This window comes from Neodiprion virginianus, chromosome 7, assembly GCF_021901495.1.
Source record: "Neodiprion virginianus isolate iyNeoVirg1 chromosome 7, iyNeoVirg1.1, whole genome shotgun sequence".
NCBI lineage: Eukaryota > Metazoa > Arthropoda > Insecta > Hymenoptera > Diprionidae > Neodiprion > Neodiprion virginianus.
The window spans coordinates 16,503,383-16,519,626 of record NC_060883.1 but is presented as its reverse complement, the minus strand read 5'-3'; the positions used below and the strand labels follow the sequence as shown (position 1 = coordinate 16,519,626).

The following is a 16,244-nucleotide window of genomic DNA, read 5'->3' as shown; positions in this document are numbered from 1 at the left end:
AATCATTGGTAATCTTTGCCAATAAATTGAAATCATGTGGTAGGCCTGAGGAATTCGAGTGGCAAGCATCGGAAATCATTGAAATCATTGGGAACGTTGGAACTAAAAGAAAATCACACGACGATAAAGTAGAAATCGATAGAAATTATTCAAAATCAACGTTAGTTAATTGAAATTGTTCATTTATTTTCCAATTGAATGAATCTTCAATCGTTAATTGTAAAGGTTGCTTTTGTCTTATTTGTAAATGTAAAAAAGTCAAAAGCAAACTTTATAAGTAATAAATTAAAATTTTGGTTATTATTCGACAGAATCAAAATTCATTTATTCAATTATAAACTCAAAACAAAAGAGTTATTTTTTGTTGACCTGTGATTAATTATTATTTTTGAACAAAAGTTTGTTTAATTAAAAAATAGGTAATTTTTCCTAAAATCCGAAATATCTACGAAAGCAAACTTTATCTGATAAAAATAGTTTTTCTTTTATTAGTTACGTGGAAGAAACGAAAATTTGACATCTAGAACCCAGACTCAAAATTCATGTTGATAGGTGATAATTCATTACTGTGTCTCTGCAATTCAGATCCCGATTAGCGTTAAAACGGAAGAAGAAGAAGAAGATAACTCTGCAATTTACATTATTACATTACAACATATTTACATTTTTGCATTACTAACCATTATATTACGTTGGGAACTAAAATGTGTCATCATGACGTCTAGTGGCAAAAAATGTGAGGCTTCAACCGTGTCATATTTAATTTAAAAAATAATTTATAACTTTCCTGCAACCGTATGCTGATAGTTGTGCAGTTCTCGGCACTATATTACGATGTTGGTATATTTCGTGATATTACTTGGGATTTGGGGTCTAGGAAATGGTCGCAGTTTTCGAAGATACTCGGAGAAGGTCATGGACGTAGAACTAAGAAGCGAGTTGGATCATGACTTTGGCCCGTCCAACTTTCGTGTTATCTGAAATTTCGGTCATTTTCATCCAAGTCCAATAATTGAGTTATTTGTAGTTTCAACTTATCGAGAATAACGACAAGTACACTTGGGGACAATGAATCTGCGACGGATTATTTTTTACACTAGACAGTTATGTTGGTAACACAGAGAAACCTACAGCGCCATAGTCGGCCGAGCGCGAAACAAACTCAATCTCAATAAACATAACATAACCCATGACCGTCGAATCTATCCTTAGAATACCGAAAGGATAATGACTTTTTGAATTGACACGTATTCGAAGGTTAGATTCGATGGTCATGGGTTATGTTATGTTTATTGAAATTGAGTTAGTTTTGCGCTTGGCCGAATATGGCGCAGTAGGTTTCTTTGTGTTGCCAACATAACTGTCTAGTGTAAAAAATTAGCCGTCTCAAGATTCATTGTCCCTAAGTGTACCTACAATAGGAAAATGAAGCTTACCGACTATGGAGAACAAATTTTCAAGTGTACATAACCACGTTTACTTCAATCATTGTTAGTGATTATTTCAAGGTTCAGCAGCTAATGCAATATTTCGTAAATTCCAGGTAACAATGAGTAATCGTAAACCCAAACAAGCAATTTATTGTCAATTTAATGTGTCTAGGGATATAAGAATGCTGAAAAATATATATCATTCGCTGTACGTTCGCCTGTATAAACTATTATCATGTACGTATACGAATCATACAATCAAACGTTACGCATGAAATTAATATCCTGTAAAGGCGGTGGAGTGAAGTCCGCATTGCTAACAGTTGATTCATAACACGATCCTGGCATAAATTTACGGCGATGTATCATTGGACCTGGAATTATAGGCCTCCGTCGAATAATTGGCATTCGCGCTAATTGCATTTCGAAATCCATCAAGACATGCGACTACGATATTACGCATTACATATGCATACTCGATACCCGCACTATTATTGATTGTCATTTGAATTTTGAATCCCACGTGTCACCGAAGCTTCCGCTTGATCGGCTTCGCGTCAATACAACTGCCGAAATTTGGATAACGTGTTTATACTTGATTTTTGCATAGGCACAAATTATTGTAACGCACGTTTTCTAATTAATAATGCATATGGTTGTGATTTTAGCGCCTTGGGAGCTGAAAAGAAGAAAATAAATAGGTAGGTGTCAAATTTATTTTGTAAAGATTGTAAACAATCGTAACATCGGTTACACATCGTACATTGATAATGCTTGTCAGTGTCCGTTGGGCAATCATGTGAAAATCGCTGTTTAATGGTACAGAATAAATAAAATCTGTTATGATTTGTTTCGCAAGTTAAAATAATGCCAGATACCGTAAAGTTTCAATACTGCTATTTTCCAATTCTTATTATCGTGAAATATTTACCAGATAAACGACCTTGGGTTATTATTGGATTTACTTCAACATTTGGATGGCTCGGGATTAAATAAGTCCGAATGCAATTGTAGATCCACCAGAATATATTCATTTCAAAATTGCTGTCTAGCTATGTTTATACTTCTACTATCCTTCTATTGTTATTATACTTTGATTGCAGTCTACATTTACTATCCGTATCATATTACATGCTTTGCAATGTCAACAATTAATATTTGTTAAATTTGCTCATTTTCAAACAATTAGAGATCGCACTCAATAGATGATTTGCATAGAAGTTGTACAGAAGAATTTAAATATTTGTTTGCATTTTTTGTCAAAAAGTAAGTTTTCTTCGAAACTTTGTCGAATACGAAATCGTCCTTTAGCAACATACTGTACGGCATATAAATATAATAAAGTATTGCTGATATTCTTGTTAGATAATTAATCGGCAAAACGATCTATAAAGTACGTTTCTTTCTGTAGGTGCAGGTCACTTTAAAAAAGACCCTCGTCGATGATTTTCAACCCAGCACGAATAAGAAACTCTTTGTAATCCACACTGTAAATCACCCTTCCTTTTCATAACCTTATTATACAACAAGCTGCTGTTTTTAACTTGCTTTGATGTTACGCAGATTATGATTGAAACATTTCACGCGTAAATGACGCTACATTCTCCTTACCAACCGAGGCCATAGCTGTGCGCCCTTTTGTGCCAGTATGACCCCGAGGGGCTGACTACCCTTGAAATATGGTGTAAATGATGAAATCTTATAAAATCATTTCTCTGAACTCCCGTGAAATCTTCTACAATTATGTACCATCTGAAATATCTGAAACCTTTAAAGTCACATAAAGTTCTTGGAATCCGGTTTCATTTTACTTGATCTAATATTGGTTTCATTTATAATTTTAAAAGGCCAATCACAGCACCCATTGGGTAGGTACATTATACATTAGTAACAGACAAACGTAATTATAAATAGTAATAAGAAAAAAAACTGGTGCACATAGGTAGGTAGATTTTCGAAGACTAAGATGCACGTCATCAAATATCCCAAAGGGGCACGTCTTGGGTCGTGATGTCCTGCACCACGCCCTTGTACTTGGCCTGACCACTTGGCCAGGCCATCGGAGAGTCGTAAATCTACGATCGATCTGATACCAAAATACTCCGGCACTTTTCACACCACTTGATGAGGATTCCTTGGGCAACTTGAACAATTGGGTTCATTTTCCTTGTGTTAAAAACTTTTTAAACATTCTTTCGTTCACTAATAGTATTCCTCAGGAACATGCGGTTTTTTGTTTGACTTCACTCATGAACTGGAAAACTACTCCTGAATGAGAAATGTGTAAGATGAACTAACCGCAAAATTGGACTTCTTGAGAGAATGAATAAATCCTATCTACATGTCTGGTAGTAGATAGTGTAGTTAGTGCATCGGTGTATATTCGCATTTGCGAGGACAAAAACCAAGGTGAAGTTAGTATAACGTAAAGGTAACGACAAATCGTGGAATGAATTGTTGTACAATTTCAGAACGACTTTCAAGGACTTGGTTATTTCAAAATATGAACACGTTTTCTTTGTTGTGATTGATCAGCCGAATTTCAGATAATCGTAAGGCTGCGAAATAACGATTTTCCTGAACATGCATCGTTAAAGTAACGTTACCAGCTTCAACCTCGTGGACAAAATGCTTTCCGCGTTTAATGTCCGCCACTCGTTTTAATGTATTCCTTGCACTTTATTGCTTACTCTTCACCGTTCAACGGCTAAGCTCTTTCTTCGGATGCAATTACCAAGTCAGGAGCTCCTCATTTGCCAGGGGGATACTCTTGAGTCGTGGCCTCGCCTGTCTCTTGAGATTTGTCACATATTCAAATGCATTATGCCACTTATCCATGCGACTGGAAACTTGAGATAAAAATGAAGCGGAAGTCAATATTTCAAGAGACTGTGAATTCCATGCATAACGATTAGTCGGGTATTCATATTTTCGTCCTAGAATTTTAATCACATATTTAGTATGCAAATTTCAAACTATGCACTGCACCGGAGAAGATACCAGCGACACGAAATCTTGTGATAAACATGAGTAACACTTTGTAAATGCTATCAGTTTCTATTGATTCGTACAAAGTAGCACAGATGCTTTCATTGGGGTGAACAAACTTTGAGGAAGGGAATGAAATGCGTCGTCAATTTGTGATACTCATTAACTGCATGGTTGTCTCGGTAAAAAAATCTCCGTTAATTTCGAGTGTTCTTTCTTGACACAACGTTGGAAAAGCAATGAATTGAATTGCTTGTGCTTCTTTAGACATATTTTAGCGATATCCGCCGTGTGATAGGCAATTTGTTTCGCGTGCGGACGCCTACATACAGGCAACCATAACTACATGCGATGAATTATATGTTCACAATTAGGCGCTTGTGCCGCAATAGCGATGCCAATTTTTTTGAACATTGCGGACACGTTAGTGTACATTTTTTTTTAAATTCACAGTAAAAAGAAGTGCCTTATCGACTGGAAAAGTTGAATGTTATGCTCAATCGCTGAAATTCACATCCGGGATGGGGAAAAATGTAAATTGTCTTTCACTCAAACGTTCGTAGAAAAAGCAAATCTCCGTGTTGTATAATTTTTTTTTCTCCTTCATACTTTTCGGGACATATTGAAAATGTTAGGGATGATGGAAATCCTGAGTGGATGAAAAGAAATTTTAAACAAATTACCCAATTTAGCCAATCTTAATATTATAAAGTAGTACTAAAATGTAATCAAGAAATTATCAGAAGTATAGATGAGGCACGAAACAAAGTTTGTAGCCTTCACAGGAATTAAGGATAGACAGACTGTACGATACGTTTGGTATTAAAAAGATTGTAATCAATGTACTTCATTCTTGCGACGTTGCAGATAATTGAGTACTATTAGTTGGAGGTTAAAGAAATTTTTTTATTAAAATTGTCATCGTCGAACGATTTTGTTTTGATTAAGCTTACATGAATGAAAATTATTCTAAAAATCATTATTGGTGAAAAGAAACGGTTTTCAGTTTTAATCCTTCATTTTGTAACTTTTCATGCCACAGCCTGTGTCGTAGAGTCGAGGTACGAATATTTCCTCCCCAGACTTTGTATACTGGGCAATTTGCAATTCTCAGGGTAGAGAACGAGCTTAAATACCATCCGCATGACAAAGTGTTCTCACATTTTTTTTTCGTCCCTTCTTTTTTAGTCTACTAATTTTGTCTCCTTGACTATGCGCTGTGCATGTAAATATAAAACGTACGGTAGCTGGTGGCGCGAAAATTGTACACAAAGATGCGCTTTTCATTACAGAGCCATGTAGGTGCGGGTACCTATAGGTACTCTAATATGAAAGTGAATATGAAATTGTCTTTGCCAGTGAACTTCCTGCAGTGAACGAAAAACAAACCTAAGTAAAAGTGAGCCGAGGTATAAACGGAGAGGCGTAGCACAGGAAAGCGGAAAGAAGGGACCAGAAGAAGAGTAGAGAAAAGAAAAGAAGCAACAAAAAATACCTTTCGTATTTTTGTATGCAAAAAAATTTTATTCCCAGGTAAATTCTAGAGTCGATCCACAGTTATTGAGATTCATACTTTTATCAAATATGGTATATCAAATCACTGCAGCCATCGAAAAAAATGTGATGGAAGAACAAATTGAGGAAGAGATGCTTATGAGGTCTTTTTTTCCACTCAGTTTTATCTTCCTTTTTTCATTCCCTCCGTGGACATACGTTGTGTCATTACCTGGAATATGCAGGTCGACGTTCTTGTCCTTGTCATTTTCCTGTTTCTTCTATTTTACGCGGTGCTATTTGCATATAATTTAAGGCTGTTATATTAACGGCGTCAAGAGGGAAGTGGTGCTAATTTATCTCCTTTTATAATTTTCCTCCAGAGTTTTGCATAATTTTCAACGGAAAACAGTGTGCAGCTTCTTCGTCTACGGTAGAATCTCGTTTCACCAGGATGAGTACGAAGGGACGGCGGTGGCACATACAATCCGGAAGTACACGAAAGTTAGGACTATATGCAGTTATAAAAACTCATCAGGTTCACGTATATTCAGTGGTTAAAAAATCCCCACGAAGACTATAATTTTCTTCATCACGTGGGTAATGTCGAATATTTAATTTTTCAAGATTGCACTGATATCAATTTTCATTAGCAATTGTTCAATTTAAGCAGGCTGCAGGTCGGTCAAAAAACAATAGGTACTGTATATGAATTTAGTTACGAGTTATACGTATTTTTAGTATTCATTGAATTCTTATATTTCCAAACTACACAGATCTCTTTAAAGGTAGTGCAAAAATTGAATATACTGGATTTGCCAACGAAAGCTTAGACTACAGTGCTTCATTTCAAATCACTACAAATGGTGGAAGATCTAGTTGATTAGTTTGATTTCACCCTATACAAAGCTCATTTTATTGGGAAAATGATATTCCACAAAATCACTGAACCAGAATTATTTCTTCGCAGTAGTCACTTTGATATAGCAATGAACGCTATTCTAAAAATGAAAAAAAGACTGATTTCGAGATTTTTTTTTATAACAACATAGTACAATGCAATACATAATCTGTTTAGATGTCTTTATTATGCATAGTTTAAAGATAGTCTTAATTGTTTTAAACATTATTTTTTACGAAATGGCGGTGCCAGAGCTCAGCCAAAGAGATCTCTTTTTATATGCAGTGTTCCACCACCGAAACAAACTTTCAGCTCTATATAAGATTAGCTCGGGGAGTGTTTTGTAAAAGTGTTGCACGGCCGAAATAAAGTCTCTTTTTACGATAAAAAGTTACACGGAAAATTATTTATAAAAAAAAAAGTTCATTCTATATCACAAATCTCTACGCGCTTCTCTGGATAACGTAATTTTAAAGCCACAGTAAAAATTGTAAGGATTTGTCAAAGTTATGATTCCGACCAGTTTGGAAAATGTAGTTTTGAGGTAAAAGTGTTTGAAGTTTTATTTTGTATTTATCTCTAATCTGCGATGCGTGCTTCATATAATTGCTCTGTCTACATTCAAATTCTCCTGCTCTTATTCCTTTTCGGTTGATTAAAAAGACAGTCGAGTATGTTTTGCAGCATCAGACAACGATAGCATAAAGATACGACCCAATTACGTTTTGGCAAATAGTGCAAACAGTAGTCCCTCATTTTTTTGACAGAATCATGATTACGACGCATAGTTAATCCATAGTAGATTGATAGTGCCTCTACATTGTACAAACTTTGCCACTTATTGTCCTCTTGCTTTTAAACTAAATTGCGGAGACAAGCGCCCATTTGATTCTGTGCGTTATCGATATACTCCTTGTTTTATTCACTGTGAAAGTTTCATACGGCTCTACATCTAAAAAATTCTTTTAAAAGTCTTTGAATCCCCATCTCCAATATATTAACTTTATTGGCTTATTTTTAATACACTGCCACGACACATAAAAATTGGCGTTTTAATTCAGGAAAGGCGCGTAATTCAAACTTGTATTATACATATAGATATCGAATAAATGAACACAATTGAAATCCTATTACTTTATGTCTTAAAATACATGCTTTTTATAAATTTAGCAACACTGAAAATTATATTTTTGTTATCAGATGCTAATGAGGCTATTACAGGGTGAGTGCGCTGGCCGCTAATTCAATTCTCTCGCTTTAATGCCGTGATTTCTTCAAATTTACCGTTTACCGCAGTAACTAATCGCCCGAATTTCTATTTCCTGTTAACATATGATTATATGAACAGCTAATAGGGGTTCCTTGTTAGGGTCCGGTATATTCGAGTTTTTCGTCCCTTCGGGTAATCTTTACTTTGGTTTGACGTTCGATCTGTTCTATCTGTTCTACCTGTTTCTTAATATTTCGGAAAGAGAAATAATATTTAGTTTTTGTCCGAAGATTACAACGCAGAATAATACCGTCTACTACGGATACAAAATATAAAATATCCCGAGAGATAATCGCATCACCATGTTTCTTTTTGCCTTTATTGAAAGAAAATATCTATAGATCATGTATTTTCTCCCCTACCGAAAGAAAATTAAAAGCTTGACGAGATAGCTGGGTCGGGATAATGAAAGAGAATCGTATGAAAAGCTGTAGCGTGGGCAGCTGTAGTATAAATGGAGCTAGTTTCACTTTGATAGAATTCCTATCGTAAACGGGATTTCGATTTGGTTTGTCGAGTATTTCGAAGCCCGAGCACGTATACCAGGTGTAGTAGACGTATCTACCTATATATACATCGAAGAAGAGACACCTTACCTAGGTACATATATGTACCGTAAGTTATCTTAGGGGGAGAGATCGTGCAGCGTTGCGATCTCCAACGTAGCTTATAGTATGTTTTCCGTTGAGGAAAGTTGTCACCAATAAAAGAGACAAAACCTTTGTCCAAAGGAACATTTTTAACAGCACGTATATTTCTGTTTCTTTTTCGTTTTCATATTCATTCATCTTCTTTTTCTCTTCTTGTTACATCGTTCTTAATTTCCCATTCTTTGTTTTTGAAGAAAAAAAAGAAAATTTTTAGATTTGATCAGCTTGGTACTTTTCAAATTATTTGAATAACAAAATTAGGGAGAATAAAATGAAAGTGATGATATCTAGACAATCGATAAACGGACTCGAGTTAAAATTGTTACCGAAACGTTCGTTGGGTCGCTGATCACGAATCTAAAGTCAGGTTTTAGATATTTTTATTATTATTTCACAAATATTATCAGTTTAAAACGAGTTTGTAAACGGGAAGTCCAAAGTTCTGAATCTCAGGTGACGTATTTTGTTCGACTTGACATTCTATGAGTTTCGTGCAAAGCTTGTTTTGGATACATCCTCGTGTTGAATTTAGGTTATCATAAAGGAAGCTTACTGCGCAATACATTGCCAAGTTTGAAGATAACGTTTAAGGTCGGGTACGAGGTTGCCGAAAAGTCATCAAATTTTGAAAGTCGCTCAAACAGTATGGCTCGAATGATACGAAGATATTCAGTCCTCGATTCACGAAAATAATGAGATGACGAGTCTGAGAAAAATATTAACATACTAATGAATAGTTTCGAGTTTGTTAAAACCGTGGGAAACCTTCGAAAATATGTTGCTAAGTCGGTACCTGCTGTTTCTGTAACGAAAAGAAAACGTTGGGTCGAAGATGAAACACTCTTGTTTACGATAAGAATAAAAATCAACAAAACTACTAATTCATTGCTTGTAGTAAGGGTTTCTTTCTTTACTGTTTCCACTGACTTCGCAGAGCATTAAAACAGTTGCGAATTAATTCAATTAACTATCAAATAACATCAATTGCTGAACTGCGTGAAATACTTGAAACAACAAAGTCATCGGGGTAAAAAAGATTGTATTTCAAAAGACGCCTTAAATTTAGTCACAATTGCTTTGTACATATAGCGTGTAGATTAATGGTGTAAGGACTCAAGGGCTTCACAAATTTACGTTCGATCCTGTAAATCGGCTAATATTATACCCAAAAGATGAGAAGAGTTTTTCATACTTTTTCACTATATAATTCATGGGGTTTTACTTCAATTTTTATTTTATTTATTGTAATTACGAAAAACCAACAAAAAGTAACGATTTTCTATGATTTTTTATGCTCAGAGCTCTCATATTTCAGTAGAATATTGTAGACATTTACGTAGCGGATATATCAGCGTGAAGAATGGGTAGATTAATGAATGATCGACAGGCGAGAGCGACGGTGACCGCTGACCGGGGTAATATGGTGACGTGGTCACGATCGACAGTGTTACTTGACAATGACAGAATTGCCTGAATATAGGCAGAGGAACCCAATCCAATAGCACCGCGCCTCTCTTCTGCTGTCCATTGCCATATAACGAACGAGAGAACTGAGTTAGTCGATGTTTCGAGAAATTTTAGAAAGACGATCAAGTCTTGTAGCGTTTGTCTATTTTTTTTCACGATTATCCTTTTTTCAATCCTCTTTATTTTAAAGAAAAACAGAACTATGCATGGAAGTTATTGTAATTGTTCTGATAGTTAAAAGTTTAGTTTTCACTCGATCTACATGATTGATGTCTAGAAAATCACCTCGGATCATTTCCCGATGGACGTCTACGTTTTCGATCAGTTTGTTGTGAGCCAACAACTCCACAATTAATTAACAGGCTTTTATGACTTTGGTCTCAATCGGTGTGGTTTTTCTTTATATTATAATCGTTTAAATTTTGAGCAAAATCCGCAAGGCCAGCTTTGAGTTGGACGTGTGAACATAAAAATATAGCGAGGTGATTCATTTGGAAATCAAACCAATGATTTCTTAGTATTTAAGATGATTTTCAAGGACTTCCGGATGTGATAGACTATAATAAGAAACCACAACAAATAATCAAATTACCTTGAACGCTGAGAAATTATTGAACATGAATGGAAGCCACTTGGTAAATTGGAAATCAGCCAAGGCACATAATAGCGAGGAAATCTATAGGAGTAAAAAAGATTTGCGCGAAGAGCGATTCACTGGGGGCAGGCATAAATTTAACAGTTGGAAACCAAATTGTCAATCGAAGGAACTAGAATGTTTCGCAAGTGCTTTCAAACCACGAGGTAACAATCTAATAAACTAGAAATTGTTACGTTTTCTGTTCGTGCAGGTTTACGTAACACCAATACGATTGAAGAGATGAGGAAAAAAAAATAAAATAATTAAAACGAATAAATAAAAGTACAACTACGTGTCAATTGATGATTTTTTTAATGATAAACGTGAGGCATGGTGGTACACTCGGGGACAATGAATCTGCGACGGCTAATTTTTTACACTAGACAGTTATGTTGGCAACGCAGAGAAACCTACAGCGTCATAGTCGGCTGAGCCCGAAACAAACTCAATCTCAATAAACATAACATAACCCATGACCGTCGAATTTAACCTTAAAATACTGCGGGGACAATGACTTGTTAGATTGACACGTATTCTAAGGTTAGATTCGACGGTCATGGGTTATGTTATGTTTATTGAGATCATAGACTTATAGAGATAGACTGAGCGCTCCTATAAGAGGTACTGACAATTACATATAAAGGACAGAGATATACCGGGAGTACTGCTCTCTCTTTTCAATCGGCGTCATGGTGGGAGATAACGGAGCAGTGGAAGTGGAACAGCTATAGATATAGGCGCATAATTTCGCCTCATTCTCCACTACCACCTCGATCCCCGCCACAAATATCATCAGAGAGAGCAAGGAGTACTCCCTGCATATTTCTGTCCTAAATGTTTGCTTCATGCGGCTCATAAGAGCGCTCAGTCTATCTTTATAAGTCTATGATTGAGATAGAGTTTGTTTCGCGCTCGACCTACTATGACGTTGCAGGATTCTATGTGTTGCCAACATAATTGTCTAGTGTAAAAAATTAGTCGTCTCAGATTCATTGTCCCCCAAGTGTACATCTGATATGTAAAATGGGAGGCTGGATCAGGGTGTTATTAATTATGGTAGCTTAGAATTAGGTGAAGTTTGGTCGTTGGAATATTCAGGAAGTCGTGACATATCCCCATCGTTTTAATCCGCCCCAAGTAATCGTTGACCTTGAAAACGATCGACCCGGTCTCTCGTCATGGTGACAAATGTATCCCTGGTGTTGCGGATATCTCTAAACTCCAAGATTTATCTCGTATGGTAAAAGCTCCAACGCTCAGGGATGCCGCAAGATTACGTACACGTAGGAGTTTCGACCGTCGTTGTGTAGGTGAAGCGATAAAGAGACTTCTACAAATCTGCGTAGAAAACTCGGCACTCTTTTCGTCGACTATTTCTCATTCGTGAGGGACAACCAAAACTTTTTCATGGAAAAATGCCAATGATGAAACGATAAGCATTATCGTTCAGAGTGTCAGGGAAAACATTCGAAGCACTCCAACGCAGTTTATAAGTTGTCTTTAAAAACTTCTTTAGAAATTATAACACTATGTAACGAATAAAATTATATGATTGGAAACAATTTTAGAAAAAATGAAGAAACCGTTTTAGGAATGAAGGAGGGTAGTAGCGAGGGAGGTTATTTGCAGTATAAAATCCTCTTCTTAACTGATTGTATTCATGTTAGGGTTTTGTTAATCCTTTAATTCACGCTGGGACGCTTAGTATCCCACTTTTTTTTTTGCAGCTTTTGATTTATTAAACTACTTATTTCGTAATTATTGCCGAGTTTTTTGGTTCAACATAGTCTCTGAAATATTTCTAAGACTAAAAAAAAGATGAAATTTATTTTCTTAATTATTGCAAACATAGCGCATTTAAACAAATGGTCGAAAATCGTACTTTTCCACCAAAAAAGCATCTTCTGATAACTTAACGTGAGAGTCGAAACACCAATTTTTACGCAATATTAATACGTACCAAACAATTTTACAGAATTTGTTAAAAAATTGTCTTGTTTTTGTTTGTCTGCCATATTGGATCTGCCATTTTGAATTTTGTATTATGAGTTCAGATTCGTAATCAGCGACCCAAAATCCGTGTATCATAAGCTTCTATCAAAACCAAATGACTTTTTGAATTTACGTCCGCCATATTGGATCCACGATTATGAATGATCGAATTTCGAGTTAAGCTTCAACCCCAAAAGTCCATGAATGCAAAATTTAAAGTGACTCATTCTTCAGTTAAATCGTTTCGCTATGGAGGTGATCCGTTTTCTGTTAAATTTAATGAACTTTTATTAAGGTGGCAGGGTTACCAATATAATGAAAGAATTCCGTGGGCGCTACGTCCGGGCCCAGATATTATTTAAATTGACGCATTTTTAAACCTCCAATGAGATGAACAACGTTATCGCTTTAGTTATTACTCCTACAAAACTCCACTAAAATCTATCCGAATGCCTGAAACCTTGCGACTCCTTTAATTCCCGAAACATAACCTCACTTTATACACAGGATGGTATACGTTGTCAGCTGTGATTGTTACGCCATTTTTATTACCTCGTGATTGGTGATTCCACAGAATGTCCTCTCGTTTAAATGTTCAGCTTTTGGCTGGCACACCTCACACACACTTCTACACTGGCACTCGACTCTACCTACTACACGAAATTCACACGCTGCTTGCTTTTCGCGAGTTGTTGACTAACTGCCGAAATAGGCCGGTCAGAGCTGGTTCGAAGGCCGTCGCCCTCTTTCGGGGGTACGCGGACACGAATATACAGTCCAACCTCTCAATAGAGCCGCTCACGGGCTGTGATGCGAGGGGCATAAATTTGTCAGAATCTCGGTTCCCCCACTCTGACTACAAACGCTCGTTCTCGAGAATTAGTTCTCGATTTTCTCAACAGTGTAGTTACAACTTTTTTGAAAGTTTTTTGAAAATTTTCGAACCTTTGTGTTCCATTTACGTAGATACTACCGAATCACTGAAGTAAGTATGTGTGCATTTCACCAGCGGAATTGTCGAGAGAGATTGCAGAAAATACCGGAGTGTGGTATTGGTTGTGGAGAAAACGGCACTATTGAGAGGTTGTACTGTATTAAAAATACGCGTCTTCGCGTTACAACATTTTTGTACCATTATTTCAGTGTTCTCATATTTTGTTCTTGGAAACTGACATAGGCTTGGGGTTGGAAAACCCGTTGCTGACTATTGTTTGCAACGAAAAGTTCATCGGTTTATTTACAATCAGTGACATTTTTTCAACCTCTGTTCCGGCACCTTGTGTTTCAACGCTTTTTTCACATGAGCGTATGTCCCACAAATTCTCAACTAATGAGAACAAATGTAGTGTGCGAGTGTTGTGTTTTTCCATTTTCTTTCTCGATGCTTCCACGCAACTCGTGTACCCCTTGCAGCCATTCGACAATAGCCGCATGTCCCCCATAGTCTCCTACATCCGCTCAGTTTCCGCATGTATGGAAATTACAGTGCACCGCATTGACGCGTGCGGATATCAGCAAACGCAACGCGACGCAGGGCAACGCAGCTGAATGCATGCATGCAGGAAACGAACAACCCAAGTGGCAAGTTCCCCTCAGCCCCTTCGCTCTATGCAGCAAGAGAGGTTAACTGAGCATAAGACACGGATTAACCGGCGCTTTCGAACTATACGTAAGTGACATACTTAAGGGATCGTCTCAGTGTGACCTTTCGAAAAATCACTGATTTTAGCGATTTTTTTTTAAATGTTGTAATAAACTAATCGGTCTGGTTTTTTTTTATAAATAAATACATTCATGCCGAGTACAAAATGATTTTTTTTACGTTGATTTATTCAGTATATAATAGTTAAATAAATTGTTGAAATGACAGGTTAAAAAAAAAGGTCTTGTACGGATTCCACGATTGCGGCCGCAATTTTGATCTGAAACAAAAATTTCAAACAGATTATTAATCTGCAGGAAAGTCGCTATCGCGCTGGGGAGGTTTTTTTTTTTTTTTTAAAATTTGACAAAATGGCGGCGGTTTGAACAAAAAGTATCGAATTTGGCCCTTTTTTTTCGATAGTTTTTCGTAAAAAAAAAATAGGAAGTTTTCGAAAAAAAAGCTTCCATAGCGCGCTAGAGAATGACGTTGAAAATGTTCTCTCAAAATTGGAAATAGATATTTTAAAAACTCTTCCTTTGAGAGTGGAAACTGTTTTGAAAAACACCATTCCGAGAAAAACACGTTTAAAGATTGAAGTTGGAAAAGTTTAGATAAATCGTTTACTTACGATCAATCGGCGATGCCAGGTCTTGATTTTTTTCTTGGGGGTTTCTCTCGTATGTCTGAGAAATTTTCAAAATTCAAAATGCCGGGTATAATATGATCGAATAGGATCAACTTTTATATATTCAGTTCACCATGTTAGGTTCGCCATTTTGAATTCTGAAATTTGGACGCCAACTTCGTTTTTAGCAAACCCCAAATACCCAGGATTACCAAGTTCCACTTTTCTAGTCCCCATAACCTTCCCAGAATTATATTTATTCTGTAAAAACAACCATTTTCAACACTTTATTGACAGAGCTCGCTATATTTGCGGAATCTTGATGATTCCTCTTAAGACATCAAAATTGACATCTTAGAAGTCCAATTATGCAAGAAAAAAATAAAATAAAAATTACAGCGAAAGCTAGAAAATTGTTTGTAATCTTGAATAACCGATTTAAAAATGTTGTCTCATATACGAGATGCTCTACTGTAAAGGATTAAGGAGGTTGATTTTCCAAAAACCGGTATTTTTTATTATAATTTTATGGCTTGCTTATAAACTAATTATACTACCAAGTTCCGAACATGTTTTTAAATGTAAAGACAGTAGAAAATACTGGAGTTATCGACATTCGAGTGGTTAAAAATCTAGTGGATTTTTTCGATTTCGCTAAACGATGTTTCGTTATGTTCAGATGACTATTTTTTAGCGAGTCAGTAAAATCGATTTTTTTTTCTTGCAGTATAGCCAATTATTCAATATTCCTGTTCGATGTTCAAAATCAATATCGTTGTATTGGTTTAAAATTACGTAAAATAAATTGTTACAGTGAGTTTGTGGAAAATGTATCCAATTGAAATAGAACTTAGATAGTTGAAGGTAATGTAACGCAGAAAGAATGCTGTTTTAAGCGATCATCGATCGCAACTGATGCTTCGACGAACACGCTTACAAAATAATTAAAAAAAAAGCTTATCGGGGGTTAGTCAAAGATAATTGGAGCTCTGATTAATATCCGGATTATGATATCGTTTACAAAGTTTGGCAGACTAGATCAAAGTTTCGGTAAATGTGGCAACTAAAGAGAAGATGTATTTCGTGGTTTGTTTAAAAGTTATTTGCAAACGTTTGAAAAAAAAAAAAAATTGCGCATCCTAATC

The 16,244-nt window shown here is 36.0% G+C and overlaps 1 long non-coding RNA gene across 1 annotated transcript; it reads right to left on the bottom strand.

Moving 5' to 3' along the window:
* Window positions 1-1,282: 1,282 nt before the first annotated feature.
* Window positions 1,283-16,244, bottom strand: LOC124309103 (uncharacterized). The gene is made up of 3 exons (XR_006909171.1): window positions 16,211-16,244; window positions 2,194-2,203; window positions 1,283-1,412 (listed from the first exon to the last, which is right to left on the bottom strand). It is a non-coding gene; the product is annotated as an uncharacterized LOC124309103 (long non-coding RNA).